At 35.2% G+C, this 15,702-nt stretch overlaps 1 long non-coding RNA gene across 5 annotated transcripts in view; it reads right to left on the bottom strand.

The window, feature by feature from the left end:
* Window positions 1-15,162: 15,162 nt before the first annotated feature.
* LOC138849650 (uncharacterized) overlaps window positions 15,163-15,702 on the bottom strand; it is a 42,859-nt gene continuing 42,319 nt past the window's right edge. For all 5 annotated transcript variants that reach the window (XR_011388655.1, XR_011388654.1, XR_011388656.1 and 2 more), the window contains one exon: window positions 15,163-15,266. This is a non-coding gene — a long non-coding RNA (uncharacterized lncRNA). The remainder of the gene's footprint in view (window positions 15,267-15,702) is intronic.

Raw genomic sequence — 15,702 nt, 5'->3', positions numbered from 1 at the left:
CAACACTGGCACGCAGACTCTGAAGCTCAGGCGGGTCCGGTGGCTCGGCGGCTCCTGTGGCTCGGCTTCCACGCAGTGGGCGACCTTGCTCTCCATGTAGGTCCTCCGAGTCACAGCCACTAGATCCGGAAGAGTTTCCTCTGCAATTTTTCCCTGATCCTTTTCCTGAGGCTACCGTAACTCCACTTTTATTAAACTATCTTTTCCCGGACTACCGGTGCACGCCCTCACTATTCCACCATCTTGGCTCTGCCCTCAAAATTTTTTTTAAAATACAGCATACATATCATGAAATGAACCTAAGTGTAAAGATAAATGAATTTTTTGTCCACTGAGCAAAATAATAACCAGAATCCAAATTAAGAACAAATCATTACTAATATTCTCTCTCCATTTCTTTACTTTTTTTTAACACAAGGGAAGAAGAATATATTATAATTTGTATGGTATGATTCAGTGAAAAATATTTATAACTATTTCAGATGATATGACATCCACACAATGTTTATACTCTCTGTATATATTAATTTTCATAAACAAGAAAAATGTGATATTTGTCTTTCTGACTCTGGTTTATTTCACTTAGCATAATAATCTCCAATTCCATCAATTTTGTTACAAGTATCAGGATTTCATTCTTTTACATTACTGAATAATATCCCATTGGGTATATATATGACATTTTTTATCCAATCATCATTTGATGGACATCTAGGTTAATTCCACATCTTAGCTATTGTGAATTGAGCTGCTATAAACATGGGAGTATGGTATCACTTTGTTTCCTTTGGATATCTTCCCAGGAATGGGATAGATGGCTCATATGTAAATCTATTTTTAGCCTTCTGAAGAATGGTTGTACCAATTTGCATTACCACAGCAGTGTATTACTGTACCTTTTCCTCTTCTATTCCTTGTCTCTTTCTGTATATGCATAATAAACATTGTTACCATTTCTAGATAGCTTGTTACAGGCAAAAGAAGTTTCTGTAAATATCATGGCAACCAAAAAACAAATGCCTATGATAGACTTACCAACAAAATAGGCAAAGGAGTCAAAGCACAACAATAGAAGAGGTCATTTAACCATAAATGAAGATCTTAAGAGAGGGAGAAGCAAAGAAAGCAACTACAATGAAATACCAAACAAGTGTCAAAATGGCTGTATTATTACTTTACATATCAATAGTTATTTTAAATTTCAATGGACTAAATGCTCCAGTTAAGAATCATAGAATAAGCAAATGGATTACAAAAATCCTACCATGAGTTGCATACAAGGGACTCACTTCATCTTGAAGGACATGAATAGGCTAAAAGTGAAAGATGAAACAACATATTCCATGCAAGTAGAAAACAAATGAAAGCAGGAATACCCATACTTCTATCATATGAAACAGATTTTAAATCAACCTCAGTAAAAAAGAACCAGGACTATCATTATAAGATAAAAGGCTCAATCCATCAAATGGAAATAACATTTGCAAATACATACGCATTAATAGGGAGCACCCAGATGCATCAAGCATATAATAGCAAACCTAAAGTGAGAGATAGACTCCAACACGATAATAGTAGGGGACTTTATCATCCCACATATAAAAATGGACAGATCATCTAGATAGAAGATCAACAGAGAAATGGCAGTTAAATTGCACCTAGATCAATTGGAGTTGGCATATACCTACAGACTTTCCACCTAAGAGCTGCAGAGAACACATTGTTTTCAACACCACATGGAAGATTTTCTAAGATTGATTATAAGGTAGGTCACAAAGTGAGTCTTAATAAATTTTAAAGAATATAAATCATATTGAGTATCTTCTCTGACCACAATATAATAAACCTAGGAATAAATAATGATAAAAACTTTGGAAGATTATCAGGGAAAAAGAGGAACATTATTGTTAGGCTTTGAATACTCCATCCAAAATGTTTGCTGAAATTTAATTGCTTTTTTGACAATATTAAGAAGTGGGAATTTTAAGAACTGATTAGGCCATGAGGTCTGACTCATGAATAGACTAATGTCCATATTTCAGGAATCCTTATAAAAGGGAAAGGTGGTCCTCCTTTCACTCCTTTCCTCCATGTTCCCATCCCCCTCCATCTCCATCCCTACCAGTTGTATTTTCCCTCTGCCTTCTGCTGTGAGATGACACAACAAGAAGGGCTGTACCAGGCTCTAGACTAACTTTACAGTGTCCAGAACTGTGAGGCAATCCATTTCTGGTCATTACAATGTTCATTCTATTATAGCAGCAAGAATGAACTAATTACATAATTATATTACTTAATTATAATTATAATGTGCTCCATTCTCCAGGACTATGTAAGAATCAGACCATACATAACATCATGGAAACGGTTTAATCATATAAATCAAATATTTAGAAGTGAAGCATAATTTTTATAAAATTTATAAAATGTGATTATAGTCTATCAGCTAATTGACTAATTTACTTAGCCAAATTCTTACAAACTTCGAAATGTGAGTAATCATTTAGAAATTGCAAAGTGGAGGAAAAACAATAAGATAAATAACAAAAGCATAACTTATTGGGCAAATTAACAAGTGGATTGAGTTTCCCTAGGAGGATATTTTGATCAGTAAGTTATCACTTGTTAAAGCTTTTTTCATGCGGTATCACACCTTTCTATTTGATACCCTGTATCTAAAACCTAAGCAAAACAAAATAATATATACAAAAAGGTTCTACATTCTATGTGGCTGCTTTATTGGGTTATTCCAGTCCCTTCATAACTGCTCTGGTCTGGGAATGTCCTCCTATTTTTGTTGTGTGAATATTGAAAACACAAGGTTTATCCTAGTGTATTCTTTGCTTTATAGGATGATAGATACTCTGTGTAAAATTGAAGCATAAGTATAGGTTACTGTGTTTTACAAACCAAAGTAATACCTGAGGATGCTAGTGCTTACTAAAATAGAATTTATTTTGAGCAGATGTCCTGGGTCAAAATATATGTTTTTCTGTCACTTTGTAGATAGAATTTGCTTATTGCTATTTATAAGGCATATATAATTGCAACTAAGCATATAGTACTATATATAATATCTAATATAATAATCTAATATAATCGTAACTTTTCAAATATATTTCACTGAACTGAAAGAAAATATCACTAGTATACTATATTAATATAATTTTATAAAATAAATTACTAATTACCAGTATGAATTTAGGATTTGTATAGATTCCAATTGTTGAATCATGTGAAGTAGTTATTTTTACCTTCCTGTATTTGAAAGCAATATTTCAATTAATCACAGTAAATCACATTTATAAATAAAACACATTTTATTTTTATATGGCTTTGATATTCTTATTAATGCTTATCTTTGTAGATACGTTGTATGCAATAACAACGTATTTCCTATTTTTCTGGGCAACATAGGCAGCCTCTACCATGACCCCTAATCATGGCCCCACTTTTGTCTTCATTACCTTGCCCAATTCCTTCTCTTTCAATATGGGCTTGATTTACTGTTAGTTCTAGAGGATGTAGTATCACAAAAGTGATGGGATATAATTCCTAACATAAAGTTAAAAAAGAATGTTGTGTTCAGCACCCAAACTTTCTGTCTCACTGGCTCATTCTGAATGAAGCCAATCGGCCATGTGAATGTTTCTCGAATGAGAGACTCAAGCCTTCAGAAACAGCCAGTTAGAATAGAATTAAGTCACTTAACCCAACAGCTTTCCTAGGACCTGAACAATTTGGAGTAAGATGCCCTACCAATGGATGAAACTATAGGTCCAACATTCACAATGTGAATGCAACTTCATGAGAGATCCTGGCCCAAGGCTCTCATTCAGGTTCTGATCTACAAAAATAATAAATGTTACTTTAAGTGACTAACTTTGGGGATATATTGTTTTGTAGCAATTGATAACTAGCAAAAGGGAATAAGTGATCTATAAAATCAAATATTGAGAAAGCAAAGCTTGGAAAAAGGCCAATAATTTCAAATAATATAGACAATCTTTAATTTGGATTTATAGTGGTTTGAGTAAGAAACAAAGAACTATGATTTATTAAAATTGACACCAAATGGGGATTGGATTAAGATGGCAAAGTAGGGAGGGAGCTACTGCTCTAATCTAGGAGAAGATGATTTTAAAAAAGTGGAGAAAGTGCAGTATCAGGGAAGAGTTAGGGAAAAAATGGCAGAGAAAACTCCATGCAAATTAGAGGGACACAGTGGACCTATGTGGAGTGTGTGGACACACACAAATCGAGATCCAGCAGCTGAGAGCCTCCACATCAGTTTTGAAGAGTGAGGTTATCATCACTGAAACCAATGGAGTAAATGAGTATGGAAACTCACATTAAATAAGCAACAAATTGAGAAATAGGAGCCAGAGTAGAGGACTGCTTATTCTTCCCATAATCCTTATGATAGTTGATTGTCATAGAATTGCAAAGTTAATATTTGTGCTTATTAAATATTCCTAAATAATCTCAGAATCTATTTAGTGTCAGGATTTTCAATTCCAGAGAATCCAATCAAAGATGTATAAAAAGCCTCAAGACAACAGTACCAGTCTGCTTATCTCCTTCTTTTTAGGGTTATTAATAAAACAGTTCAACAATAATCAAGTTGCAGACATCTCTGTAAACATATATATGTGGTTGCCCAAATCTGAGCTGTTCAACATGGTAGCCACAGTAATTACATGTGGCTACTGACCACTTGAAATTTGGCTTTTGAACTATTTTATGCACAAAAAAAAGTTTTGAAATTTTATAGAAAAGTATGTAAAACTTCAATAATATTCCTATAGTTGTTACATGTTGTAATAATATTTTAATGTATAAGCTATATATATATCCTAATAATGCTAAATAAAATTAATTTAGTCTGAAAAAAATAAAAAAAAATTATTAAAAATTTGACACCTACTGATTATCATAATAGGAGAAAGTAGGTACAACTGCTTTCTTCATTTTTAAACTTCTTGGAGTACATATTCTTGGTATAGAAAAAAGTAGTAAAATTGGCATTCTTAACAGTGAGTACAATTTCAAAGGTTTTTTTTTGCATATACATTCAGTTTGGCTTAGGTGGGCAGAAACAAGATATTAACTAGAATCTGTCTACTTACATAAAATTGAAAAACTTGGTAGAACTCCAGGTCTCTCTGTAAGATATTATTATTTGCCAGAGAACTTACAGATTCAGGATTACTTGCAACTCTGGGTCCTCCTTAAGGTCTTCTGGGATTAATTCAATCTTAGAAGCAAAATGACATATTTTATACTATAAAAATGTACAATTATTGTTAATTACAGAAATTTATAAATAAGGAATCTTTTTAAGATTTATTTATTTATTTCAAAAGCAGAGTTACAGAAATGCAGAGAGAGAGAGAGAATCTCCCATCCAATGTTTCACTCCACAAATGGCTACAAAGGCTAGAGCCACTAGGAGCCAGGAGCTTCTTCCAGATCTACCACATGGGTACAGGGTCCCATGGAGTGGCCATCTTCTACTGCTTTCTCAGGTCACAGCAGAGAGCTGGATCAGAAGTGGAGCAGCCGGGACTCAAACCGGCACTTCAGGCAGAGGCTTTTACCTCCCATGTCACAGCACCCAACTCTGGAATCATTTTGACTTCATTCTTTTTCCCTTTCCTTTTTTGTTCCACAATATTATGGTGTCTTCTTAGCAGCTTCAGTGAAATAATTAAAATTTAAAAGTGCTAATTGTTTATGTTTCTATTGACATTTATTCTTATGCAATCTACTAACCTATTCCCAAGAAAATTCTCGAGAATTTTTCTTCAGGAAACTCTGTGATCTAAGAGGATTGCTGGAGCAGGTTGAGATACACACATACACCAGGATACTTCAACTAGTTAGTGTAAAAATGGAAGTAAAAGATAAGTGTACATTGGTGCAAACATTTTTAAATCTATGCGTAGTTTTTCTTTTTTATGGGCAAGCATTTCTGATTTTATTTTAGTTTTTATTTTTATTTAACTTTTGCTAAATTATTTGGAGATATCATACACATACATATGCACACACACACACTCACACACATATGTGGATCCATAAATCATATGTCTTATTGACCACTGGAATACTTCATGGTTTACATCCATGCTCCTAAGGTGAATGGTAGTGCTCTTTATGTCTTCATCAAATGCTGTAAAAGAGACAAGTGAATAAAGTCACCAATAGAAAAGTGACATAGTTTAATTTCCTTCTGCCTTTGTGAAGTCAAACTTTTCATTTCAACCACTTTTACTACATGATTTTTTCTAATACATAAAAAAGAGAAGGTGTTTTTTCCAGAATTAAATGAAGGAAATAAGAGGAACAAGACATCACTGCTGAGAACACTGGCTCCCTCAGTGAAGAACAGGGCGGTCTATTAATAAGAAGCTCCTGAGAGAAGCATTGACCAGGATTTTACGTTATCTTGAATTCAAGGAGAAACAAAACATATGTAGACCAAGAAAAGCAGGAGCTGCTTTAATAGTAGCTTAAATAATAGTCAAAGGTATGATCAAGATAACCTTAAAAGTGCAAGCAGTACTGAGAAGTCAGCCAAGAATGCACAAGCTCAGTGATGGAATACACTGATTTAAGAAGTAGGACTCCGGTAACTCTCTTAGATAGTTTTTGGTCTCCATAGTTCAGAACAAATACGCATAATTGGAAATTTAAAGTTATCATGAGGCTATTGTGGGTATTTGGGGAGTGAATTAGTGGATTGGAGCTCTGTGACTCTGTGTGTATATGTATGTGTTTCGCCCTTCTGCCTCACAAATTTAAAAAAAATTAATTTTAAAAATGTAAATTAAAAATTTTAAATCCAAAAGTGGAAGGATGGAGCTATAAATTCTGAAACTATTTTACATGTATACTCTAAGTATTATACTAAGTAGATGATTATAACTAATGCCATCAGGTTTCTCACTGTTGGAACTTCTTTAAGTTAACATATAAGGAACAAGCACAAAGCAAAGAAAACCAAGAAGTATTACAGTAGAATGTGAGATATAAATATAACTTTTATTTTTAATGCATATAGATTCAGAAATACATATATGCATGTGTGTGTGTATAAATATGTCTGTACACACATGTTATTTTCCAGCTTTACTGAGACAATCTAGAAGCAATGAGACTTCAGTAGCAACATGCACACCTAAGGCCCAGACCTTAGTCTTTAATAACTTTCCCCAATTAAAAAGAACAAGGGTTTCTTGGAGAAGTAGTTGTTGCCAGAACTGGAAAAGAGGGGGTACAATATAAGTCTCAAGCATCTTGTGGAGCCAGAAAGTATAAGAAATGGCTTTATTCAAAAAAAGAGGCTGGAAAGGCATTTGGTGCAACACCCATGTTGCTGCTTTGGATGCCCACATCCATATCAGAGAGTCTGGTCTGAATGCCAACTTATTCACATCACACTCAGTTTCCTGCTAATGTCCATCCTGGAAAGCAGCAGAAGGTTATTCAAGTACTTTGGTCTCTGCCACCCATGTGGGAGACCACAAGGAGTTCCAGGCTCCTGGTTTTGGCCTGGCTCAGTGCTAGCTGTGTGGGCATTTGTGAAGTGAACCAATAGGTGGAAAAGCTCTCTGTGACTGTCCCTCTGCTGTTCAAATAGAGTAAAAACATTTAATTCAAAAAACATAATGACTTTTAGAAAGAAGATAGGAGTGGAAGTGATCCAGGAAGTACAAACAGTGGATCTCATTAAGGTTGTTAATCCACAAATTACTATGGTAACAAAGAACTCCTCATCACAAATGAAGTAGATCTGCAAACATGTAGTGATGGTCCACTAGGTTTAGTACTTCATAAGATGTATCCAGAGCAGCAGGTTGGGAGGAAAAGGTATGATTACCCAATCTAGTTTAATGAAAACGCAAATGTTGAGATTAAATGCGCAATTAAAATCAGAATTGCGATAACAAATTAGCATTTAGAAAAGACAAAGAATTTTTATTACAGGTTGTTTCGTTCCCCTTAGACATGACAACTCTCATTCATAAATGATGCTTCAAATATGTTTAAAATTTTATGTTAATTCTTTCTCTGCTTCTTTTATTATAACAAAAATCTTTGGTCCATTAGTTAGAGGCAATCAGAACACCTACTCCGTAGCCTCACATTCGTTCTATGAAGGACAGGGACTCCATAGAGACTAGGCAGGCTAGTATTTGCTGCATTGAGTCTGTTTCGGTGTCAAGCTTTTTTGGAGTAATTACAGTGTGGATGGGGAGATGAATGTTATACCTCCTCTTCTGCCCTATCTGTTGAGGGTCAAATATGATGCAGAAGCAAGTGCAAAGTGAATTTCTAATCACTACAGCTCTCACTCATCTCCAAAATTGATACAAGTATTTGGCTTCTATTTGGAAACCCAGTACTCATTGTTTGTTTCCTTTTTTCCACTTAAATTTTAAAGTCTATTTTTTATGTTTTTTTTTTTTTTTGTATTTTAAAGAATTTATTAATACATTAGATTCTCAGAGTCACAGCAAAGGCATTGACTACCCTGGTACTAAAATTCTTCATTGATGGCATTTAGACAAGTACACTGCTTTACAAGATCATAAAATCACTTTCACAGACAGCTTGGAATGCCCTGAATTAGACAATATTTTGAAACTTCAATTATAGTTTTTCCTAAGCATAAGCACTATCATTTTCTAATTAGAGAAATTTTTCAAAGGCTACCATTTACTGAAGGCAAGCTACATCAGGAACTTAATAATTTTTCATAAACTGCATATCCTTGGTATAAGATTGAACCATAAGTACAATTTTAAAGTGTTGACATATGGAAGCTCAGTCAGTTTAGTAACTAAAATTAGAAACTATTTTTAAAAGGTAAGATTTGCATTCAGATTTCCTCAATCTAAGCCTGAAGTATTTTCTCAATACAACTGAAAGCAAAACAAAAACAAAATAACATTTAAATATTCAGTCCTAGTGTTATGATTTTCAATTCTAGGATTCACATCAACATCTGAGGAAATTTGGAAAATTTAATTAAGGGAGAGTGAAGCTATCCTCATTTTAAGGAAATACATGGTTGAGAAATTGAACCAACCATAACATGTTCAAGATTTCCTTCTAAGGAATAATCTCTTGTGGTTTTATTTCTTTTTTCAAGAGTTATTTATTTGAAAGTCAAAGTTACAGAGAAGCAGAGAGTAAGACAGAGAGAGAGAGAGGTCCTCCATCCGATGGGTCACTACCCAATTGGTCGCAATGGCCAGAGCTGTGTCGATCTGAAGCCAGGAGCCAGGAGCTCCTCTGGGTGCAGGGGCCCAAGGACTTGGGCCATCCTCTACTGCTTTCCCAGGCTATAGAGAGAGCTGGATTAGAAGTGAAGCAGCCAGTCTCAAACCGGCACCCATATGGGATGCTGGCACTCAAGGCCAGGGCGTTAACCCGCTGTGGCACAATGCCTGCCCTTCATGTGGTTTTAGATAAGAGGATCATCCATAAGTCAAACATAAAATCCAGAAGGCAGAAAGACTAATTTGCATTATTAAATACATGTTATCTACTAATATGCATTGCACCTTTTCAACAGTCCCTATGGGGTGGTAGCTGGCACTACCCAATAAATGGCCACAGACCTGAGTAATTCAGGTGGTTGTTGCTTATGCGATCTATTCTACTAAGCAAAATTTGTGCCATTCTGTTGTTGTTGCCTCCAGAAGGGAAGTGGGGGGGAAAGTAGTAGTTAGACTCTATGTTTAACCTGCATTCCCCTAAAATTACATTTTTCAAGGAAATTGGGTTTTGGATCTAATCCCTAAAAACCCAGCAGCAAAAAATAAAAAATGTATCCAAATCAATCAGCATAAATTACTGATGTTTCAGAAAGGTATTCATTGAATAAATTCTGAAGGACATAATTTAATTAACACAATTCCAATGCACTTTCCAAATTAAGAGGGTGAATTATATATTAGTTTCTGAGATTTATGTTTTATTTAATTGAATGACAGATCTGTTATTTTTATTTCATTTGCCCATGGAAGATTCTGAGGATATTGCTGTATGCCTATTTCATGCTCTATGAATAATATTTAAAACATGAAAAAAGTATTAAAATTTCATTTATACTAATTTTGAAGTAAATATCATAATAGGATGAGAAAAAATAATTCAATAAATTTAACTTTTGACAATGTTGCTGTTAGTCATTGCTGATACATCTTAATTGGTTTCTTCATTATTATATTAGCAGTATCATTCTCAGTTCCTAATTAACACTACTAAGTAGGTTTTACTCACATTTTATCACTGTCACTAATCTTCCTTGAATCAATAATAAAAATTTCAAATGTAATAATTCAGGTTTGATGTTATATACTGAAAATGAAATTGCCTCGCTTCATCTAGGATGCTCTATCCTACTAATAAGGTTTCCTAGAGAAATGGAAAACACTCTCCTGCTTAATGTATAGTCTACAAATGAAAATCTGCTTCTCATATTTTACTTTGCTGCAATCATGAAAACCTTTTCCCATTGTAATCAGAACTACATTAGAGTCCTCTTATTCTCTTGATTTTGCTTTCTCAATATGCATTATGCTCATTCAAATCGTATAGACCTTTCAGTATTCAGGGAGCACTAATTCTAATGTCTGGTTCATGCCATCTCAGAGAAAATGGTCTGCAGTTTCTTTCCCACATGTCAATCTAATTAAACAGCCACAGTAGAAAACAAATGTGACATATGTAGTGGAGCATAGAAATGTTTACATAGTTGTTTTCAGGTGTAAAACAACACTGATTAAAGTGCTGGATTGTTTATTTGCTCATTATAAAGCAAGAGGGCTCAGCTCAATGTAATGCAAAGATAGAATTTTTGTTCACATTACTCTTACAGGAGTTAAGCGTCATTCAATAATGAGTGATAGAAGGAGCAACTAAAACAATCCAGCTGCAAATTAAGCAATTTAATTATCTTGTACAAATGGCTGGGACAAGACCAAATGCTAATGGGATCTAAAAAAGGTGTTTTTTCAAGGGATCACTCATTATTTGTGGATGCTATTTCATTTTCTCACTCTCCAGGAGAGCAGAATTATGCTCCATTGTATAGGGCTATTTGAAAGGAAAAAAAAAAAAGAAACTCTTAAGTTGGTTTATAAAGAAGTACTAATATGGAAGAGACTCTATTATTTATTTCACTATCTTATAGAGGTAGACCTCTTGTATACTGTTGTGTTGAATATTTGCCTTAGTTTCCTCTGCAATTTATCTAAACTTCACTATACTAATCAATTATGGAATTTAAAGTGTGCAAGGAAACTAACACTCAGATTAACTTTGCTTTTGCAAAATTTATTATAGAAGGGATAAGACCCATGCATGCGCTTTGAAACAAGATCTACATATCAGGTAACTTATGGATGTCCAATAAACATTGGTTGTTGATGATGAGCAAGGCAATTTAGCCATCCACAGAGGAAGAAGCAAGAAAAACATGGGGTGTAGCTATATTATCACATTACTGGGTCATCAGTCTCCTTTTACAACACGTTAGCAAAATTTCATGGTCTTGCTTCCCCACTTCCTTTTGAAAGGCACAAAAGGCTTCCATTTAAACATCATACTTTTATAGACTCAGTACCACCTCCAGCCTTTACAACTTTCTTTTAATTCCCACCAACAATATTAAATACAAACTGGGAATGAATAGAAGCATTTTAGAACTAAGTACAAACTATACTAGGACAGATAGGCTTTAGATGAAACTTAAGCAAAACAATCCTTTAAAAATGGTGTCTCAGCCGGCGCTGCGGCTCAATAGGCTAATCCTCCGCCTTGCGGCGCCGCCACACCGGGTTCTAGTCCCGGTTGGGGCACCGGATTCTGTCCCGGTTGCCCCTCTTCCAGGCCAGCTCTCTGCTGTGGCCAGGGAGTGCAGTGGAGGATGGCCCAAGTGCTTGGGCCCTGCACCCCATGGGAGACCAGGAGAAGCACCTGGCTCCTGCCTTCGGATCAGCACGGTGTGCCGGCCATGGTGGCCATTGGAAGGTGAACCAACGGCAAAGGAAGACCTTTCTCTCTGTCTCTCTCTCACTGTCCACTCTGCCTGTCAAAAAATAAAAAATAATAAAAAAGGTGTCTCAACTGTCCTAAGTTTACACATTAGTTCTTCCAAAATAATGCTGTTTGAACTATTCTAGTGATGTGTTGAGTTCAGCTAAACAAACAGAGGAAGATATCTACAATAAGGCCCATCCAAGAGGGAAGTGATATTCATTTAAAATCATCAAAAAAGTTTTCCCTTCACAATAGTTATGTGCCAAAGAAAGCACTCTCTTGTAATATATAAATATTTTTTAATCTTCTTAATCCATCATTCTGTAACTCTTTTTTATGTTTATACCAGACACTCAGTACTGAGATTTTTAAGAACGCACATAGCCGCATAAAACCGAGTCCCTGCCTCCTGAGCTGAAGGAGATAGCCTATTTAATGCTGGAACAAGTAATATCCTTACCAGATAATGCATTACAAAAGAAAAAGAAATTGAGAAAAGAAGCTTTATCACCGAATAAATGTCCATGAAAAATGGAAGCAGAAGGTAACAAACCAGAAACTTAAGACAAATGTTTCTTACAACATTTTTAAGTTGGTTTTGGGAAATACTGCTTTTAAAAAAGTTTTTTAAAAATGTGAAGTGGGCAAAATTCAATAGCTTTCTTCTTGCCCCACTTGTTTCATTTTTCCTTTGTGTTCATCAAAATTCACAGGCAATATAGGTGTAGCTAGGGTGGCTTGACAAGACTGGTGACTTTGATAATCCAGCCTGGAAATAGCCCTACAGAAATGTTACTGATGTAGTTGCTCTTTATTTTGTTGCCTTCAATGTCTTTGGCACCTGTCCTGCGTCTCCTTAGGCTTCCAGTTAATCAGCAATTCTGTATTGTGCCTTTGGTCTTTCTCTCCCCAGAGTAATGGTGTGGCTGTGGTATTTTTGCAATAGAAATGGGAAAAGTGTGGAGAGTGTATTCACAGCCTGGCCCTATCATTTCAAGGTTACATGTGTATTTCAGAAAAACCATTGTTTTCACTGGAGTCTTGTCTATTGCCCTCTGAGCTACTCATAACATCAAGCAGGAGCCTACCTTGACTGGCACCTGCCTGGAGCTTTACTTAATGGATCCCTTCAGTTTCAGATGCCTGAACTGCATAAAAATGTGTACTTTGGGGAAAAAAACTTTTGGAGAATCTTTTTCCCTTCTGAATTGTTTGAAAAAAAAAATAGTTTGGAATAAGAATGTGAATTGACAAGAGAGGGAATTGTAAAAGTGAAGGAAGAAGAAAAAATAATAGTCGAGAAGATTTGTGTGCATATAAGTTTAGGGATGTCCCAGACTTGTCACTTTAATGGGAAAGCTTTTTGACTAAAATTATTAGAAAGAACACATTCTTCAAGAGACCCTTTACACTGTCAACCTAGCCTAAACTCCAAAAAGCGTTAATGAAATGGGAGTAAATGTAAAACATTGACCTTATAGAAAATTGCTGGGCTGGCGCCGCGGCTCACTAGGCTAATCCTCCGCTTTGCGGCGCCGGCACACCGGGTTCTAGTCCTGGTCGGGGCACCAGATTCTGTCCCAGTTGCCCCTCTTCCAGGCCAGCTCTCTGCTGTGGCCAGGGAGTGCCGTGGCAGCCATTGGAGGGTGAACCAACGGCAAAAGGAAGACCTTTCTCTCTGTCTCTCTCTCTCACTGTCCACTCTGCCTGTCAAAAAATAAAAAAAAAAAAAAGAAAAGAAAATTGCTTTACATCATTTTAACTGTTAATGTAAATTCTTCATTTTAGAGTATGAAGAAAGAAGAACATCTGTTTTTTTATGATTCTTTTAAAAGACTATTTATTTGAAAAGCAGAGTCTCTCTCTCTCACACACACACACACACAGGTATCTATCTTACATTGGTTCACACTCCAAGTGATCACAAAGACAAGAGACCAAAACTCCATCTGGGACTCACATATGTGTGCCTGGCACCTAAGTGATTGGACCATCTTCTGCTAGCTTCCTGGGTGCATTCGCAGGGAGCTGGAATGGACGGGAAGCAACAGAGACTTGAAAAAGCACTGATATGGAATACCAGCATTGCAAGCCACAGATTAACCCACTGTGTCACAATGCCTTTCCCTATGGTTCGTTTTAAACTAATAAGTTTGGTTCTTACTCCTTCCAATATATATAAGCTCAACTGTTCTCTCTTTAGTTTTCCTGTGTCACATTTCTCTCTATTAGTCTCAGTCCATTTCATTCTTGGAATTTTTTTAGTTTCTGTTGTCTTTAAATTTTTTTGAAAATGCTAAGCAGTTCTTTAGCATTGTCTTCTTTAGCTGTGAGTACATTGTTTTTAGAAGTATAGACTTCCTCAAAAACACAGATATTTTTTAACCCTCTTATTCCACAGTCATTGTATAGACACCAAGATAATTTTTAAAGTTTATACTTGCATTTTCCTCAATTGACATACATACTTAAATGTTATATTTTCTAACATAGAGATCCATGAGTTATTTTTAACTCACTTCATTTGGAAAATTACTCAGATCTTTCAGATATGTAGAACTAAGTGTAATCAAAGTCCACGTTAATTAGTTATGCAGAGTTCTAATTTTTTCCTTCAATTCAGATTGAGAAATCATATTGCTAGTGGTGGTCTTTCCTCCAAGATTCTGGAGTAAGTAGAACAAGAGAGAAGCTGAATTTCAGCTAGACATTTGTTACAGCCAATCTAACAGTTTTCAGAATTACTTTGGAGCCTTTTAATTGGTAGATTCTGGTCTCATCATGTTCCTACAGCACTCAAGAATAAAAGGACAGTAGTAAAATAATTTTGACATCACAAAAGAAGTTAGAAATGTGGACAGAGGCTTGCAAGGCAACAATGAGTCCCTTTCATAAAGCGACAAACTGAAGTTTGCAACCAATATGGGTCTACAATTAAAAATATTATTCCTAGGAGGATCTTTCATTTCCCTCGCCATTATTAACATTTAAATTGGGAACAGGAGAGACAGAGTGATGCATGGAAGAGGATAAAACAGAATATCTGTAGTTATCCTATAGTTAAATAATAAATTAGAAAGAAATAATTAAAGATAAAACTATATAACCAGATCAGGCATATGGTATAGAAAGTTACAAATTTGATATGACTTTATTTGGGTGATTTGCTCCGGTGTCTTGACCTCAGGCCCCTTTTCAGTAATGAGAACCTAGGTAGAAAAATGCAAAAGGAATATTAGTGGGCATTCTTAAAGTGCTTAGCAGATACAGCAATAATATTAGGTGACTTAAAATGCACTTAAATATGCATATGAATTTAAAAGGGAAATGGCTCAAAAGCTATTTACTCTTAAAACTTTAGATTTGAAGTATGGCAGCACTGTGTGAACAACAGGGTATCAGTGATTAAGCATGGGAATTTTTAATGACTTAAATGTGCCCTTTGAATGAAGCACTGACTCAAACATAGATTTTCAAATTTTATTTTTAGAGTTTATATACAACCCAAATACAAAGTGTTTCACATCTTAATTGAAACATGTTTGTCTCTAACATTTTCATCACATTTACTGAATTGTATCAATAAAAAAGTTCATAGATATTGAAGGTGTTTGGATAATTTAGCTATTGTGTTATTGTTAAAGG

Source organism: Oryctolagus cuniculus, chromosome 5, assembly GCF_964237555.1.
Source record: "Oryctolagus cuniculus chromosome 5, mOryCun1.1, whole genome shotgun sequence".
NCBI classification, from domain to species: Eukaryota; Metazoa; Chordata; class Mammalia; order Lagomorpha; family Leporidae; genus Oryctolagus; species Oryctolagus cuniculus.
This window is presented reverse-complemented; position numbering and strand designations above follow the sequence as displayed.